The following is a 17113-nucleotide window of genomic DNA, read 5'->3' as shown; positions in this document are numbered from 1 at the left end:
AAAATTAAAATAAATAAAAAGTATCTTTTATAAAAAAATTAAAGAATAATACAAATAATTTTGTCAAAAAGGAGAACCAACTAATCTCTATTTTCTCACAAGCCCCACAGACAGTGTTTCAGTTTAAACAGGTATTTCCTCAACATCAGTTTTGCAATAGTGTGCAGCTAAAGATACAGTAGGCAGAGCATTGCACTGTCTGTGAGCCAAGGCTGTACAAACCCCACACACTCTCCTTATCTCATGGTGTACTGTGTGAAAGAAGAAAGTCTGTTGCAGTGATGGCTGCTCCTTGTGCCAGAAAGTTATATCCTTCTATTTATGTGTGAACTAGTTTATGAATTTTATAAATGTTAGTACACCATAGACATGCAAGGGATGGTTCCTCAAACCACAACCTGCTGTGTGAGGGTGTACATTTTCAACAATGGAAGCTAGATGGAAAATTGGAGATGCTCCTGTTTTGCCTGTATTTTCCGTAGTTAACGTTGAGGCTAAAGAGTAACGTATGTTTTCTTCTCCTTTTCCTCCTGTAAAGATTGCTGTCCAGACATCTAGGAATGGAGTTAGCTAAAAGAACAAACCCTTGGCAGGCCACCAACATAGGGACATCAAAATATGAGTGTAGTAAGTAGTCAAGCGGGTCTTCCCTCATGATTTCTTACAGTAACTTTGCTCTAGATGTGGAAGAAGAAAACAAAATAACAACAAGATTTAAAGCCAATGACGTTAGAAAGTTGTCCGCTGGGATCAAGCATTTGCCAGTGAATATGTTTTGAGATGTCTCTGTGGGTCCCAGGGAGCAGCTGCAGCCACACCACCGCCACGAACCCAGCCAGCTGACAGTTGCCGAGAGTTGGCAGTGTTTCATCCTGTGGTACATCCAACCACCGAAGCTATCTTGCTTTCACCAGGCTTTTGAAGAGGCTGGGTGGCGTGTCATGTTACATGCAGTACATACACTACTCTGAACATAGAGAAGCACGTTTTCAGTGATAGACAGTTGGATTCTAGGTACTGACAAATGAATGCTAAGCCCAGGTTATTGTGCTGTAAAGGACACTTGCTCATTCCCAATCCTTGTCAGACTCTGTTTGACGAGTGGATCTTCTCCAAAGCTTTTCTGTTCACCCAGTAGACTGATTCGTTGCTTTGTTTGTTTTATCAACTTAACAAATTGCTCATCATCATGAAAGAAGAAATGTTAATTGGGAGATTTTCACCATCAGCTTGGCTTATAGGCAAATCTGTGGGGCATTTTATTAAGAATTGATGTGGCTGGGTGGTGGTGCACACCTTTAATCCAAGCACACAGCTTTATTTACTATAGCCTAAAATTTAATCAAACTCTGTGAGTTCAAGGCCAGCCTGGTCTACGGAGTGAGTTCCAGGACAAACAAGGCTACACAGAGAAACCCTGCCTCAAAAAACAAAAATAAAAACAAAAGATTTGATGTGAACAGAGCCACCCCAGCACAGTTAGCTCTGAATAAGAAAGTAGGCAGAGCAAGTCGTGGGGAGCAAAGCAGTAAGCAGCACTCCTCCATGGCCTCTGCATCCAGGATTCTACTTGAGTTCCTGCCTTGACTTTCCCCAAAAACAGACTCTGATCAGGCCATGTAAGCCAAACCAACCCTTTCCTTACCAGACTGCTTTGGGTCATAGTTTGGGCTGGAGATATGGCTCAGCTGTCAAGAGCACTGCCTGCTCTTCCAAAGATTTTGAGTTCAATTCCCAGCAACCACATGGTGGTTCACAACCAACTATAATGATATCTGGTGCCCTGTTAGTCAGCCACCCTCATCAACCTAGACCATGAAACACAATATGGACAAGTTCAGCAGAACCACCATGTACAGGCTGCCCATGCGTGCTTCAGCATTGCCAGGGCATAAATTTCATTTTTATTCTTCATTTGTTTATCATAGCACTAAAAAGCAAAATCGGACACTTAGTTTACCTTCACACACACACACACACACACACACTCGCAAACGCATACACACACACACACTCACAAATGCACACACAAACATGCACTCATAAATGCACACAACTCTTTCTCTCCCTTATACACACACACACACCAGTTTCTTTCCCAGCCTGTGCTAAATTTTTATCAGACAGCCCTGAAAAAAGGAAACGTCTGGGAAAAAGAATTGTTTCTTTCATGTTTTCCTCCTGCTGCTCAGAGGAGAGGACAAAAGTCAGTCCCCCACGATTTCCGTAAGCATTTATTTTATTTCTCAGGACATCCACCCGTTGACCAGGAGTCCTCGGGACACTGTGAAGTGGCATTTGTGGCTCTTTTCTTTCTCTAGTGAATCCCAAACAAGGTTTATTTAATGTTTGATCATAGTTCTGCTATCTTCCTGTTTTACTGTAGCCCTAGTCATTCTGGGTAAAATGATAAACAGATAGAAAAGAACCATAAACGTTGCGCCTCAACCAGAAATATTTTTAATGTCTCAACATAGTGGTTGGATTTTCCTCACACTGAAATAAGAATCCAGGCAAGTTCCTTGTTTGTCTTCTGTATCCCTAGGAAGCCATTTGCCAAGCTCTGGCTGCCTGGCTCTCTGCCTCCAGGAATGCCAATCAGAGGACATTCTTTTTCAGGCAGCCAAGTTTGGAAGTCAGTTTGTTTCTGTCCGTGAGGAGGGCGGGGGTGATGGCAAGGGAAGCCAGCGAGTCCTCAGCTGATCTTCAGCTTGCAAAGGCTTGTGGAATCGCCTTCAATGAAAGCAGTTCCTTTTCCCCACGAGGACACAGGTAAAGGACAGCTGAGTAAATCAGCTTTAGAAGAAATGGGCGGAAGCTTCGTGGGAGGGAGGGGCTGAGGGAGACCTTTGAAAGCCTGCCATTGGTGAGTTTACCAAAGGCATCTGCCAGTGGGACTTCAGTGGAATGTGAAACCAAATCGTTTGCAAGTTAAAGATAGACACACTGGATGCCAGAATCTGGAAGCCGGGTTTTTAAACTTCTGTCTCTCCCTAGGGTTTCAGAGTTGGTTATGGTCTCAGGGATAATTGCAATTTGGCTAAAAATCTGTTCTTCCCATGAGCGTGCTAGCAATCACGGTGTTCTCTAGGTGAACTGGCTCTAAAAGGGTTGAAGAGCGGATGCTGTGGCTGACCAGGGTAAGTGAGAACACCCCCGGGACTTGGAGGTGCATCTCTGGGAAGGTGAATATTGACTTTTGCTTTGTGCTTGGTATGAATGAAAGATCGCGGAGATTTCGTTGTGTCTTGATGAGACTGCTCTCCTTTCTGGAAGCAGGTGGCCTTGAGTGTTGCAAGTGGGCGAAGCAAACCCAGTATTTGTGCACTGGTGCTTTCAAGTTTGCATTTCAGAGTTGTAACTTCAGTGAAGCCTGTAGCCTTGCTCTTTCCCGTTAACCCTTAAGTACCCGTGGCTCATGGAGTTCCGAGTTAGGTGAGATGGAACGCAGCTTCCCTGGCATGGCTCTCTTTTCAAATGCAGACAGTGAACACAAAATATTTCAAAGACAAATAAATGGGAGGGGGTGTTCTAACTAGTGATTCTTTTCATGGTGCTCTAAGACCATCAGAAAATACCTCATCTTTAAAGGAGTGGCAGAGAAAAAGCAGACAGCCTCTATCAAAGAAAACAGTGTATTAATAGCAGTTGTTTGGGGCATTACCTCATTAATTCTAAGCAACTCCTCTCCTCCAAACAAGCTGGTATCTGCTAAGTGAGTGGAGATGTTCAGATTATGAAGAACTCCAGAGGGGAGGGAAGGAGGGAGGGAAAAAGTGGTTAAATCGGTCATTGTCGTGTTGTGTTTTAGCTGCTCGAGTGTTTCGACGCAAGGAGAAGGGAAAACTTCATTTCCTTGCTCTTTGCCCATGTATAGGTTTTGTTTCGTGTTTGGTCAAAGTGACCTCTCCCTCTCTTCTTAGCGACAGCTTTTCCAGACTCACACAGCATTCCTTCTGAATAAATATTGTCCATAATAGTCCTAGCGTGCATTGTGTGAATTGGATACTCTCCTTTATATGGGGAAAATGAGTGTGCTGATGCTCTCCTGACAGAATGAGGGGTTGAACAGTGGAACTGGCCTCGTTTTGCTCGGCCAGATAGACCAGACTGAATGAAGTTGGCTAAAGTAGATGCAAACACTGAGTGGATTAATGTGGCTCCTTCACACAACTTTGATAATAAGAAGTAATGCAGTATGTCGCTCTTCTGAACCAAAAGGTAGGCATTGTGTTGACAGAGTTGAACTTATGACTGCTGAGCAGAGAGGCAAGGACAAACAAAATGAAGTTAGCAGAGCCCAGGACTGGCCTGTCCAGCCCCTTGTGTCCAGTTCCACCTCCTATCTTCCCACTCCGTAAAGGAGAATAATGAGGCTAAGGGCCCAAGACCTAGCTGCAAGGAGGGACTGACCCATGCATTTTAAAGTAATCCTCTGTGGACTGGCAATGTGTGCATTTTGTCAGAAATACCCACCCTTCTAAGAGTTCAGGCAGTTTGTTAAATTGTAGCTAAGGTTTAGTGATACTTAGAAAGAACCCATTAGATTACACAAATGGCAAGTATTTCTCCATTCCCGATGAGCAGACAGTACCTAGGCAAATTCTTCCTAGTCAGATCAGGCGAGGGACACCATTGTGTGGGTGGCTGTGTCCTGAGTTGCTGACATTAAGAATGAAGCTGGCAGTAATTTGGGACAACGTGAAGAAGAACTCAGGACACACACAGACACATGCAGTCAAACCTGTCATTTATACATCTGGTTCAGTTATACCATTTAATGTTTGCTATATTGAGTTTTGGCTTTTAGTTTTCAATGTATAAAAAGTGAAAAAAATTATAGCTCAAAATTCTCACATGGCAGAATTTTTAGCAATGCGGCTAATAGTGACGGTGTTGACAAACACTGACAAATGCAAATTCGTGGCTCTCACTGTTGAACCACTGCTAAAGTTTCTAGTTCCATGACAGAGTTGAAAGCTTGGACTTCTTGCTTTGAGCACAGTGAAGGTTGCTATCCTTTGATGTGTGTCTGCTAGTCATAGCTGGAGCGTTACTGGCTATGTTTCTGTTACTGCTGCCCATCCCGTCTTTGCTCGTGATGTCTTGTTTTCTAAATACCTCAGATGATTTTGCTGTAAGTTGAAAATGTATTTTGAAAATTACTCATTGAACCTGGCGTGGTGGCACCCACTTACAATCCCAGCATTTGGCAGTCAAAGCTAGGAGGCTCCCTGAAAGTTCAAGTTGCTGGAGATACTTCTATTTTGAAAAGATTAAACGAATGGATGATTAAAAAAAGGGAGGGGTCTCTTGTAAGGGTTTTCCAAGGCCTAATTAGGATGGTGGTTTCCTGCAGAGAGGGAAGCAGGTGGCAGACTGGAAATGCTTAGACAAAGTACCCCTGGCGCCTTGAGTTCCCTCTGTGACAGAAGCCCACTTGCAGGCAGTGTGAGCAGAGGTTCATTCTCGGTTCCTTCTGTCCCAGTAGAAGATATAGGCATTCCAGATGTCAGCGGACACTCGGCCAAAGACTTTGACGTTTTGATGAAGTCTATCAGGCCACAGAAGGAACTGCATTCTGCAGTCTTGTTTGTTGGTGCAGTCATATGCCAAAGGGCAGAACTTCATGCTGTAAAGTTTAATTTACCTCTCCAGTTTCTAATTCTTTAAAAACTTCTATTATTTTTATTATGTGTGCATGTGTGTGATGGGGTGGTCCCATGGCACTGTGTGGAGGTCAGATGGCACTTTTGTGGAGTCTGCTTTCTCCTTCCATCTTTATGTGGGTTCCAGGAATCCAACACAGGTTGCCAGGCTTGGCAAGGGAGTTCATCCTCTGAGCCATCTCACCGACCCACTGCTTTCTAAATTTTCGTCTGCTAAATTCTCACCTTGTGATTGACTCTACCCTGGTTTTGTATTTTTGATATTTTTACTTATTTGACTTGAACTCTGAGTCCAAGTTATCTATGTTGGAATCATTACAAGAGGTGCCCGTTCACCCTGCTGTGCGAATAGCCATCGTTCCTTAAAACACATCTTCATCCTAGACAATGCATTGCACAGTCTGCTGCTGCCATTGATAATGTCAGGATGTTTGTGCTATTCATTTGTCTTTTACTTTTTAGTTGTCTTCTGATTCGTTTAAGACTTCTTAATTACATATGCTTACTGACTGCAGGGCTCATGTTCTCCAGCTCCATAGGCACTGTCTAGAATACTCAGCAATCCTTTTACTCATCCCTAGTCACTTTCCTAGATAATCTCTTAATCTCTAATCCACCCACTCCAGTCACTTCAGCTGTTCACAAACTTTGGCTCTTCCAGCTTTCTCTCTGCCTGGATTCAGTGCCAGCATATCTTTGTAGATTATTATAAGTTAACCCTTTCTGCCCCCTGCATTCCTCCTCAGCGACTCTGCTGTGGATCTTCATATTCTTACTCAGTTGCTGTTTATTCTTAGTTATTCATCTGCCTCTAAGACACATCACCACCACCCACTGTATTGCTCTCATAGTGGACAAATCCATCTTTTACCTAAGAACTACAGCTGCTAGTGATTGGAGAACTCCAGTAGCCTTCAGAGCAAGAGTGCTCCATTTCCAGCACGTCCTGAAAGGCCTGTCACAAAGTGTCAACCACTCCTTTACTGTCTCTCCACTCCTTTTGTGGTCACCACCAACACTACTCAAATGTAACTGCCATCTCCGGGATCTGCCACACACTGAGATCATCTGTGAGAGTCCATCGAGTCATTTCTCTTTTCCCAGAATGCTTGGTACCTTCAACTTTCACCTAAGATCTCACTCTCGATGTGTTTTCCTTTTCTTCAGAGTGTACCAGCAGCTCCCAAGACCCTAATAGTATGGACTGTGCCTTACTGATTTCTGTACTACGAATAACCAACACACACACACACACACCAAAAGAAAGAAAGAAAGAAAGAAAGAAAGAAAAGAAAAGAAAAGAAAAAAAGGAATAAAAAGGAAAACCCACTCCCTCCAGGTTTAAGAAAAGAATAATAGTCTGTTTCCAGGGCTGCTATTCCTGGGCATCATCTTCTTTCTTTATTTAGCTTACTCTTACCCATTGTATATATTTTGATCTCAACATAGTGATCACTAATGATACTAAATGCCAAGTAGAATCAGGAAAGATTTGCTTATCTGGTGGGCGCTGTTCTTCTGGAGAAATGGGACTGATGTTCATGTTGCTGTCAAATGAGGTCGACTGATAAGAAATCGTGTTAGCAGCAAAGCGGAGTGAGTCGGCTGCCGCCAGCTGCACGTGGAGAGGTGGGCAAAGGCCGGGCACAGTGCGCTGAAGTAGCAGGTCCAACCGCTTGTTTTCAGCTCTGGAGGTGGCTCAGTTGGCTTACATTATCTTATTCCCACAACCCAGGGATAGAAAGTCCAGTGGAGAGGCATGTATGTGGAGCTCCAGTTCTGGAAAGCCAGAGAGACAAGCAAAGCCTTGGGGCTTGATGGCAAGTCAACCTGACCTATGTGGAGAGTTTTCAGGCCAGTGAGTGTCCTTGTCAAAACAAACAAGAAAAAGGGAGGGAGGGAGGGAGGGAGGGAGGGAGGGAGGGAGGAAGGGAGGGCATATGATGCCTGTGAAATGACATCATAGATTGGCTTCTGTCCTCTATATACACATGAACACACACATGAACACACATGAACACGCATGCACACATACATGAACACACACATGCACACACACGAACACACAGACACATGTACACACACACACCTCATCAGGAACACTCAATAGCACACCATGAAAAATATCAGTAAGAAACTAAATTAAAATAAATCCCCTTGCACACTGTGTGAATGTCAACTGTAAGAAAACGGCCTTTCCAGACCAGTGTAGCATGAGAAGGAAAGTACTTGATAGCTTATTGCTGTGGGTTCATCACCTTAAATTGTAAAACTGGTTGAATTTTTTGCCTTAAAATTGAAGGCCTTAGAGCGCAGTGTTGATGTCACGTTATTATCAGCAAATGCTAAGTAGAGGAAGTCTCTTCAACTAAAAAAGAATTGAGTATTAATAGTGGGGACCAAAGGAAGTTGAGTTTTGGTAAAGCTGTTTAATCAATTTTGACTCTTGAGACTGTTTGAAAGTTTCTCATACTCTTATTGTACACCCTTGTTATGCCCTATCTTGAATTTGAGGAAATGAAAAAGTCTGCCTCATATTATTTTCACATAGTGCTCTCCTTCTCCCATGAAGAGAAGAGTCTCAATATAGGTAGGACCAAGCTTATCTTTAAACAAACATCTGACTCTAGTTAAATCTTTAAATCCAGCATTTCCAATGTGAGTCCTAGAATTTCCATAAGAAAATATGAATCTCCCATGGTGTCCTTCATATTTCATCTACAGAAGAAATGACGACTCCTATCCAGCAGGAATCAGATGTCAGCTTCTAAGGGATGGGAACAAGGTCAAGCTCCCGCCCTTCCTTTACCTGTTCTAGGCAATGGGGTTTAGTTGCTGTCTTCCCCTGGAAGACATCGTATCTCTTTAAATGTTCTGTCATTTATATTCTTCACTTGAGTTGACCTCACACTGTTTAATAAAACTCATTTTTCTATTCTCAGAAATAAGTATTTCTCTCACAACAAGTCAAGTCTTAGGATACTTGGTCTTATTTTGACTTGTAAAAATGACCACTTCTGGACATGATGGTCACACTTGCAATCCCAGCATCCAGGAGACTGCAGCAGGATCATAATGAGTTCAAGATCAATTTGACCCATAGAGTGGGCCCCAAGATAGCCTGAGCTACATAATGAGACCATGTCTCAAAATAAAACAAAAGACAAGTTAAAGAATACCATGTCTGGAAGATATTTTTATTAGATATTAGCATCAAGAGCCTGAAAATGCTCAATTTTCTCGCATACTATTAATATCAAACAGAAATTTGTTTGCATAAGTAAAGCTGAACTTTGCAGTTTTGCAAAATAAATACAATGTAAAAATGACTCACTCACCCAGATTATGAAAGATTTGTGAATATGTACATGTTTTTTCAAAGAACAATAGATTTATTTTTATTAGTCCCCTTTTAAATCCTATTAACTTTTTTTTCTGCTCATTCCTAAATGAATTTGCAGTTCACAAATTTGTGGACCCTGAAAAAACAAATTCACCAAAATGATCACAATTCAGGAATACAGATACCTCACTGATTTGGGGAAAGGTATAGAATAATTTTTTGAATGAAGTTGATCTTCTAATGTAAATGAACTTCTGAATCTCAGATTGTTCCTTACTACACCTTTATGAAAACATGCTAGTGCACAGAACTGTTGTCTGTTAAAACCTCAAGTAAATATAATGATTATCTTTTAAGACTTTTCTTTGCTTTATGTTTAAAAACCACCTATGAGTGAGTACATGTGATAATTGTCTTTCTGTGTCTGGGTTACCTCACTCAAAATGATGTTTTCTAGCTCCATCGATTTTCCTGCAAAATTCAAGATGTCATTATTTTTTCTGCTGTGTAGTATTCCATTGTGTAAATGTACCACATTTTCCTTATCCAATCTTTGGTCGAGGGGCATTTAGGTTGTTTCCAGGTTCTGGCTATAAGAAACAATGCTGCTGTGAACATAGTCAAGCACATGTCCTTGTGACATGAGTGAGCATCCTTTGGATATATACCCAAAAGTGGTATTACTGTGTTTTGAGGAAGGTTGTTTCCTGGTTTTTATATTATATATGTTTAATAAGGTGTACACAGATTATGAAGCGTGGGTTTCCTGAGAAAATAAGTTCCAATCTCACTGTGATCTAGAAAGCTAGGATTTCTCTCATGTGAGTCGTATGTTGGCTGAAGCCAGCCTTCATTTCTTCCTATGCTCACACTTCCTTGGTCAAGGTACACCATATAGCCGCATCTATCCTCTGCAGGATAGGGAACAGAACTCTACCAACATGTCTGAAAAATCTATGGAACTTCCAGCAAATTTCCAAACTCAAAGGTGATTAGGCATCCCTAATTCTCCAGAGACTAGACAAAGTTTTACATATGCGAGTAGGTCTACCCTGGGAAATGTGCAAGCATGCCACCTGTGATGTGATGCTGGCGTCTTTTGTCCTGTTGACATCTTCTGACTCATTTCCACTCATGTATTTTAGCTCTCGGAATACTTGCCACTTTTGCAATGCTCTTGCAAAGCTAGGATTTTAGGCATCCTCCTACCAATCATTAGGCCATAAATAATTTGGGGGAATTAAAAAAAAAAAACTTCTATTAAGTAAATCTTACAGAATATGAGAACGATTATGACATGTCTACCTTCCCCTCTCTACAAATTCATATAAAGACATTGATAGAACATAACTGAATGCGTATTTAATCCCCACCTCTACTTTGTAAGCATGGTAGAAGGACTAGGCGTAGAGGCAGAGGACAGTAACACGCTGTACTTTAAAAATGCATGGTCTTGAGTAGCGCTTGCATTACTCAAGCTCTGCATGTGCTTAGCATTCACCTGTGACCACTCATAAAATCCAGGAACTCTAAGAGCAATGGCGCATTTAAAGGCTTTTACATTTTGAGACAGTTTGTTGAGGTCCTTGGAATTGCAATATAAGTCAGAAAACTGAGTTTATGTCTTTGGTGGCAGTAATTCTAGGAAATGCTTCATGGGGTGTTTGAGGATTCCCAATCAAGCAAATTGCTATAGATTTTATGTCTTTCTTAGAGATTCTGGCCAACACTAACAATAAAGCTTCATGAATGTTCTATTTGCACAGATTCAACCCACTTATGTGCAGTATTTTCTAACATGGAGTTTAAGAGAATAGAGAAAGAGACACACAGAAAGAATGTCTCACACCATCAAATATAATTTGGTAAATTCTACTTCAAGGACACCTGTTTCATTGTATTAAGAATTTTTAGTGGAGAGAGAAAGATGGCTTAGTTGGCAAGAGCATAAGACACAGGCTCCATCCCCAGAAATCACATTCAGGAGTTCATAACTTCTTATAACTCCAGGTCGATGACTCTGTGAACTCATACAAACTATATATACACACAATACACACACACACACACACACACACGCTCACATATATACACAAATTAGAAATAAAATAAATATCCTTTATAAATAATTTATAATTTAGTATTATATGTCATATAATACTTTTAGAACATAAAGCTAAGGATTTTTAAAGGACTTTTGTAAATATCTTCGCTATTTGCTAATTCATTTTCATTCTCATGATAAAAGACATTGTTTTTAAGTTGACACACCATCCATTAATATTTAATGTTATTTGGATATATTACTTGTGATATACTACAAATAAGAAAATCACTCAGATATCAAACATGATTTGCTTTTTTGACCTATCTTGTTCAAAATTCTAAAATTGTTACACATTTTACAATATGGCTATACATTATTAATCCATTAACTTAGTTTTTGTTTCTAAATTAAGACCTTATGAAGAGAATAGCCTTCTTCAACTTCAACATCTGTTTATTGATTTTTACCCCTCACTTCTTCAAAATCAGAAATATTAAAGGTTTAAAAAGAAATTGTTGAGTTTAATAAAATTCTTTACTAAAGTAAGCAGCTGAGGGAATTTTCCTGTGACTGGAGAAGGGCAATAAATAAACAAAGCGAAAAACACTCACTTTCCTTAACACAACGTGTATTGTGGTGAAGTGCACCGACGGTGTAAAGCAATCATTTACTCTGTGAGGTGAATGCTTCCAGAAAGTAGCTCTATCCAAAGAGCATCCTAGATACATGGATCTTGTGTAGGCATCTAGGCAGGCAGGTGCGACAGGGCATGGATGTTCTTTGTCACATGTCCATCCTGATAAGATTATTCTGCTTTTCATCCATCAGCGACTTTCGACCCTCACCCCACTCTAACTAGGAGAGAAATAAATAGTTTTAAATCATTTTGGAGATATATTGTCATTTTACATCGTAGAAAGAGGAATCATTTGGTCATAATTATGGGAAGCATAAGTTTATGTATATCTGTGTTCTTGTATGTGCAGATAAATGATTGTGTACAAGTGCACATGCATGGGGGTGCATATGTGTACATATTCATGTAGTGGACATAGGCCAAGCATCCTTTCCCAGTTACCACCCCCACGTTATTCATTTATTTACTCATTTATTTTAGGACAATTCTCTCACTGATGGGAACTCCACTGGTAGGCTACACTAGCTTGTGGGTGAGTGCCCAAGGGCCACCCAAATTCTGTCTCCCCAGTGCTGTGATAGGCATTTATGTGAGGTTACAGGGATTTCAACTCAAGTCCTCATGCTCCTACAATAGCATATTTTCTACTGAACTATCTCCTCAGTCTGGTGGAATAAATTCTTATCACACATATTTTCTTGTGACTAAGTTTTGTTTATATTTTACCTTGGGGTTATAGTAAAATTCAGAAAGCATAATGAAGTCATCAACACTTCTAAACATTCATTGCAGGAGAATCTGCATGTTTCTTTTGAGTGCTGTGAGTTCCTCTCAATCAGTTTTAAGAGCTTCTTAAAGGAACCACACAGTTGCATTTCCTCCTATTTACAAACTTAGGAAGCCGGTTGTAATCTACAGTTTGAGACTTCCTAGCAGCTAAAACACTTAGAAGGTTGTAAAATATCCTGTATCACCATTTGCCAATCACTGGAACATAAATCAATCTCAGTTGCTTAGATTTACAGTCTCTCCTCAAAAATGACATGGAGTAAGCATTTAACATAATGAGGCAGAGAGTCCTGGTGTGCAAGTTATACTATATTTTTCATTGCATAGGGGTAAATTATCACTTCAATTTCTAAATGATACCCTAGTGGCCTTGAAGACACAATACAGCTTGCAGAAAAGCTTGCTTTGGTCTTAGGCAATAACTCATTCTCTCACAGTGTGTTTTCTGAGAATTACCACTAGCATTACTCACTGTAGGCAGAATTTCGTGAAGGTCATTCACATGTAGTTACTGAACTTAAGTACAAAAAAAAATGTAGGGAGGTTAACTGAAGATTGATATACTGTGGCAACAAGAAAAACTAAAGAAATTTTATATCTATAGCACTCAGGAAACAAGAAGAAATTAAATCATAGAATGTAGATTTTGTTGGTATTCCTTTGCTTTTGCAAATTTTTAAAAATATGTAAGCTGAGCATCTGACATGGCTCAGTGAGTAAAGGCACCTGCAGTTGACTTCAGTTCAATTCCTAGGAACCATATAATAGAAGGAAAGCATGTCCCATAAAGGCTGCTCTTACACTATCACATGTGTACTGAGGTATGCACACACACACACACACACACACACACACACATATGCACAAATTAACTAATTAACTAATGTAATAAAATATTTTGAATTAAGCATGGGTCTTTGGGAGTGGTCCTGGGAGACTTAGTAATAATAATCAAACACACTTGTGTGCATGTAGTTACATTTTTCATCCTGTTTTAAACACTAAATATGCAGACCTTAATGGTACAGCATACGAATTTTTATATATAAGTTGTATTTTCTAATGCGATGATATAAGAATAAATTAAAATAAAACTTTTCTTCAAATGCCCTCACCGGTCAGTGGTGCAGCATTTGGGGACAACTGCCTCAGGCTTTCTACCAAACCATTACTGGTAATCGGACAAGGGATGAAGAAAATCCAGATGCTGCTGCCTGCCTTAGCTAGATATGCGTTTGCTAAAAGAGAAGCCAACGCATTTCCTACATAGGTGATCAAAGCTGCTCATGCATGCACACCACACACACACACACACGCACACACACACACACACACACACAAATGCTTTTGCAAGTCCAAGAATATACACATTAAATAAACTCTGCTCAAAGCAAACAGCAGCAGCAACAGACAGAATTGGCCTTGACTGGACCATTTCTATACTTTGAGTGGGTTCAGTATATAGCAGCATTTCTTCCCAAGGCTTCAGTGGAGAAGAATTAAATTATTCATAGATGAACAAGATTTATTGTGTGGGTAAATTCTGGTGATGGTTCAAAATCATTCATTCATAAATGAGTGAGTTGTCCCACTATTGTGTGTGGTTTATTTAAACAAAAACCTGTTTCTCTATGTAATGTAGTGACATAAGAAAGTAAAGAAAGCATGCATTTTTATAAAAGGATCACTTTTGAAATTCTGAAGTTCTATTGCAAGATTGTAAACATTTTCAATCATAAGTTTGGGACACTGTGGAACTGTCTTTTTTTTTTAAAAAACCAGTTCTTTGGAAATCTATTAGGGATTGATGTACATTGAGATAACATCTTCACGTTGTTGTTATAACTCTGACCGTATCTCCCAGCTCATAAGAAAGCACACATTTTCAAAATATAATTACGTGTAGTTCTCGGTGTTCTTTTGTTATCTCCCAGCAACAGAAGAACAATTGGCAGCATGCCACGATCACATGATTGATCATCCGAGTGCTGGAGTATGGCTTTACTAAAACTCTGAGTTAGCTTGTGTTTCAATCATAATTCATGGATTGCTCTGGAGGAAGGCACTGTCTAGCAAAGTGACCCCGACACGTGGAGCTGAGGGTTAGAGGACATGAGGGCAAGAGGGATATAGTTCCCAGAGAAGATGCCCTGAAGAAGGTAGTGCTGGTGTTGGATACCAATACATGAATGAGTGTTCCCTACGTAAGGGAAGATGGCAAGAACGTTCATGGTAGAGGTTCTCATGTGTGCAAAGTTAGGGAACTTCATGGTGGTGTTCCTATAGGGTGACATGTGAGGCTAGAGGGAAGGGCAATGAATTTGAAGAGCTGAATATGTAGTTATCACGGGCAGCCTTTTACCCTGTCCCAAAGGGTTTGTTCTCAGAGTACCTCTGAAACCCAGATACTTCCCTGAAAAGCAATGCAAGAGAAAAACATCCACAATCAATTTTTCTGCTCCTGGGCGGAGGCTGGAGTCCGAACTGTATATAGAAGTCCTCTGGCTACCCGTGCGCCTTCCCTTCACTTCATGTGACATCCTGTCTCATCTGCTTATAAAAGCATTTTCTCCAAATTTCAAAGATGGCACACATCTTCTCCATAAGCTCCTCATTCCCAGTCCATTGTTGGTGCTCTTATAATTAACATTGATTACAAATCCCCTTGGACTGAAAAATCATATGGGGTATGTAGCAGATGTAATTTGAAACAAATATTGCACAAAACAAAATTGCGTGATTTGATTGTTCTGAACAAGAGCTTTAAAGAAATCAAGAATGGGACAGGGTGATAAAAGAATATACTGCAATGCATTTCTCATAAGTATTAAAATTTATGTTAATGTATAAAGTCTAGGTGGATAAAATATGAAGTTGGCTGCAAAGGAAAGCTCTCATAGTTTTTGTAATTTTGATTGCTGAGAAATTTGTTTTGTATAGCTGAATATTCTCCAGCCCATTTTCAGAAGTATATATTCTATAAGAATAGGTCCCATAATTGTTTTCTCCTAGTTTGAGCCTTTCATGGGCTAAGAACACTCACCAAGAGAGACAGGTGAAATGTTCCTGACTATAATCAGCTCCTGTAACACAGGGGCATTGTTCTGAGGGGAACACTTTTCTCTCAGGACCATGGCATTTTGTGGCAGTATTTCACAAAGTCCTATGTTTTCTTTGATGTTTTCATCCTTTCTTTCTCTGTATCTTATCCAGAATTAGTAATTCAGAACATCAAAACATAGAGATCAATCCAAAGACAAAACAAGGAGCATAATTCAGATAATCAAGGAGAGCGTTCTCTTCCAGACGGCCCTAATAGGGATGGAATCCAAGAGAGAAGATTGTAGCCAGGCTAGAGCTGAGGCAGCTGTGACCACAGATCATGCTGATTTGAATTTTAAGTGGCTGTAGCATCAATAAAGGAAATCCCAGAAGTCCTACCCAACCCCTGGGGAAGCTTCCCTAACAGTGCACTGTTCTGATAAAGCTAGTACTAATTTTAAATCTTTTTAAAGTAGGACTGTGCTGAGCCATTCATATTTTACACAGTTAAGCTACTCTATTGGCTTAGGTGATTTGGAGGCGGGTGCATGCGGCCAAGCCTACAGAGAGATAGGCAGCTATCTTAGGAAACACCGTGACCATGCAACTCTTATAAAGGAAAACATTTAATTGGGGATGCCTTACAGTTTCAGAGGTTTAGCCCATTATCTTCAGGAAGCATGGTGACACACAGGAAGACATAGTGCTGGAGAAAGAGCTGAGAGTTCTACATCTGGATCCAAAGGCAGCTGGAAGAGATCGCCACACTAGACATGGCTTGAGAATCTGAGACCTCAAAGTCCACTCCCAATGGCATTCTATCTCCATCAAGGCCACACCTACTCCAACAAGGTTACACCTGCTCCATCAAGGCCACACCTACTCCAACAAGGTCACACCTCCTAAAGGTGCCACTCCCTATGAGCCTATGGGGGCCATTTTGTTTCAAATCACCATGTTCCACTCCCTGGCCCCCAAAGGCTTGTAGCCATAGCACAATTAAGAAATGCATTAAGTCCAATTTTAGAAGTCCCCATAGTCTATAACAGTCTCAACCCTGTAAAAGTCTAAAATCCAAAGTCTCTTCTGAGACACATGACAATCTCTTAACTGTAATCCCTTATAAGGTCAAAATAAAAAAGTAGATCACATACTTCCAACATATAATGGCACAAGAATTGTATTACCACTCCAAATGGGAGGAAAGGGAGCACTGTGAGGAAACACTGGGCCAAAGCAAGACCTAAAACCAGCAGGGCAACCTTCAAATGCTGCAACTCCATGTCTGATGTCAAAGTGCCCTTCAGCTCTCCAATCCCTTTCATCTTTGCTGACTACAACATAATTTTTTTTTTATTTTTTGGTTTTTCGAGACAAGTTTTGTTTCTCTGTAGCTATGGAGCCTGTCCTGGAACTACCTCTTGTAGACCAGGTTGGCCTTGAACTCACAGAGATTCTCCTGCCTCTGCCTCCAGAGTGCTGGGATTAAAAGCATGTGCCACCACTGCCCCGCCAACATACTTCTTTCTCCTGGATTGTTTCCACTTCCTGTTAGCAGCTTTCCTTGGCAGGTATCCCCACAGTTC

The 17113-nt window shown here is 40.6% G+C and overlaps 1 protein-coding gene across 27 annotated transcripts in view; it reads left to right on the top strand.

The window, feature by feature from the left end:
• The window catches only part of LOC121453642 (dystrobrevin alpha), a 361338-nt gene that overhangs the window by 96020 nt on the left and 248205 nt on the right, over window positions 1–17113 (top strand). For 25 of the 27 annotated variants that reach the window (XM_041660549.1, XM_041660544.1, XM_041660556.1 and 22 more), the window contains exon 1: window positions 2938–3140. The exons of 1 other annotated variant lie outside the window; for it this stretch is intronic. The gene's annotated coding sequence lies outside the window, so the exon portion shown is untranslated. Of the gene's footprint in view, window positions 1–2662; window positions 2773–2937; window positions 3141–17113 lie in introns of those variants that run through there. One more of the 27 variants, XM_041660546.1, reaches the window with a different exon arrangement.

Source organism: Microtus oregoni, unplaced genomic scaffold (genome assembly GCF_018167655.1).
Source record: "Microtus oregoni isolate MIOR12 unplaced genomic scaffold, Mior012 000011F_ref0000422, whole genome shotgun sequence".
Classification (NCBI taxonomy): Eukaryota; Metazoa; Chordata; class Mammalia; order Rodentia; family Cricetidae; genus Microtus; species Microtus oregoni.
This window is presented reverse-complemented; position numbering and strand designations above follow the sequence as displayed.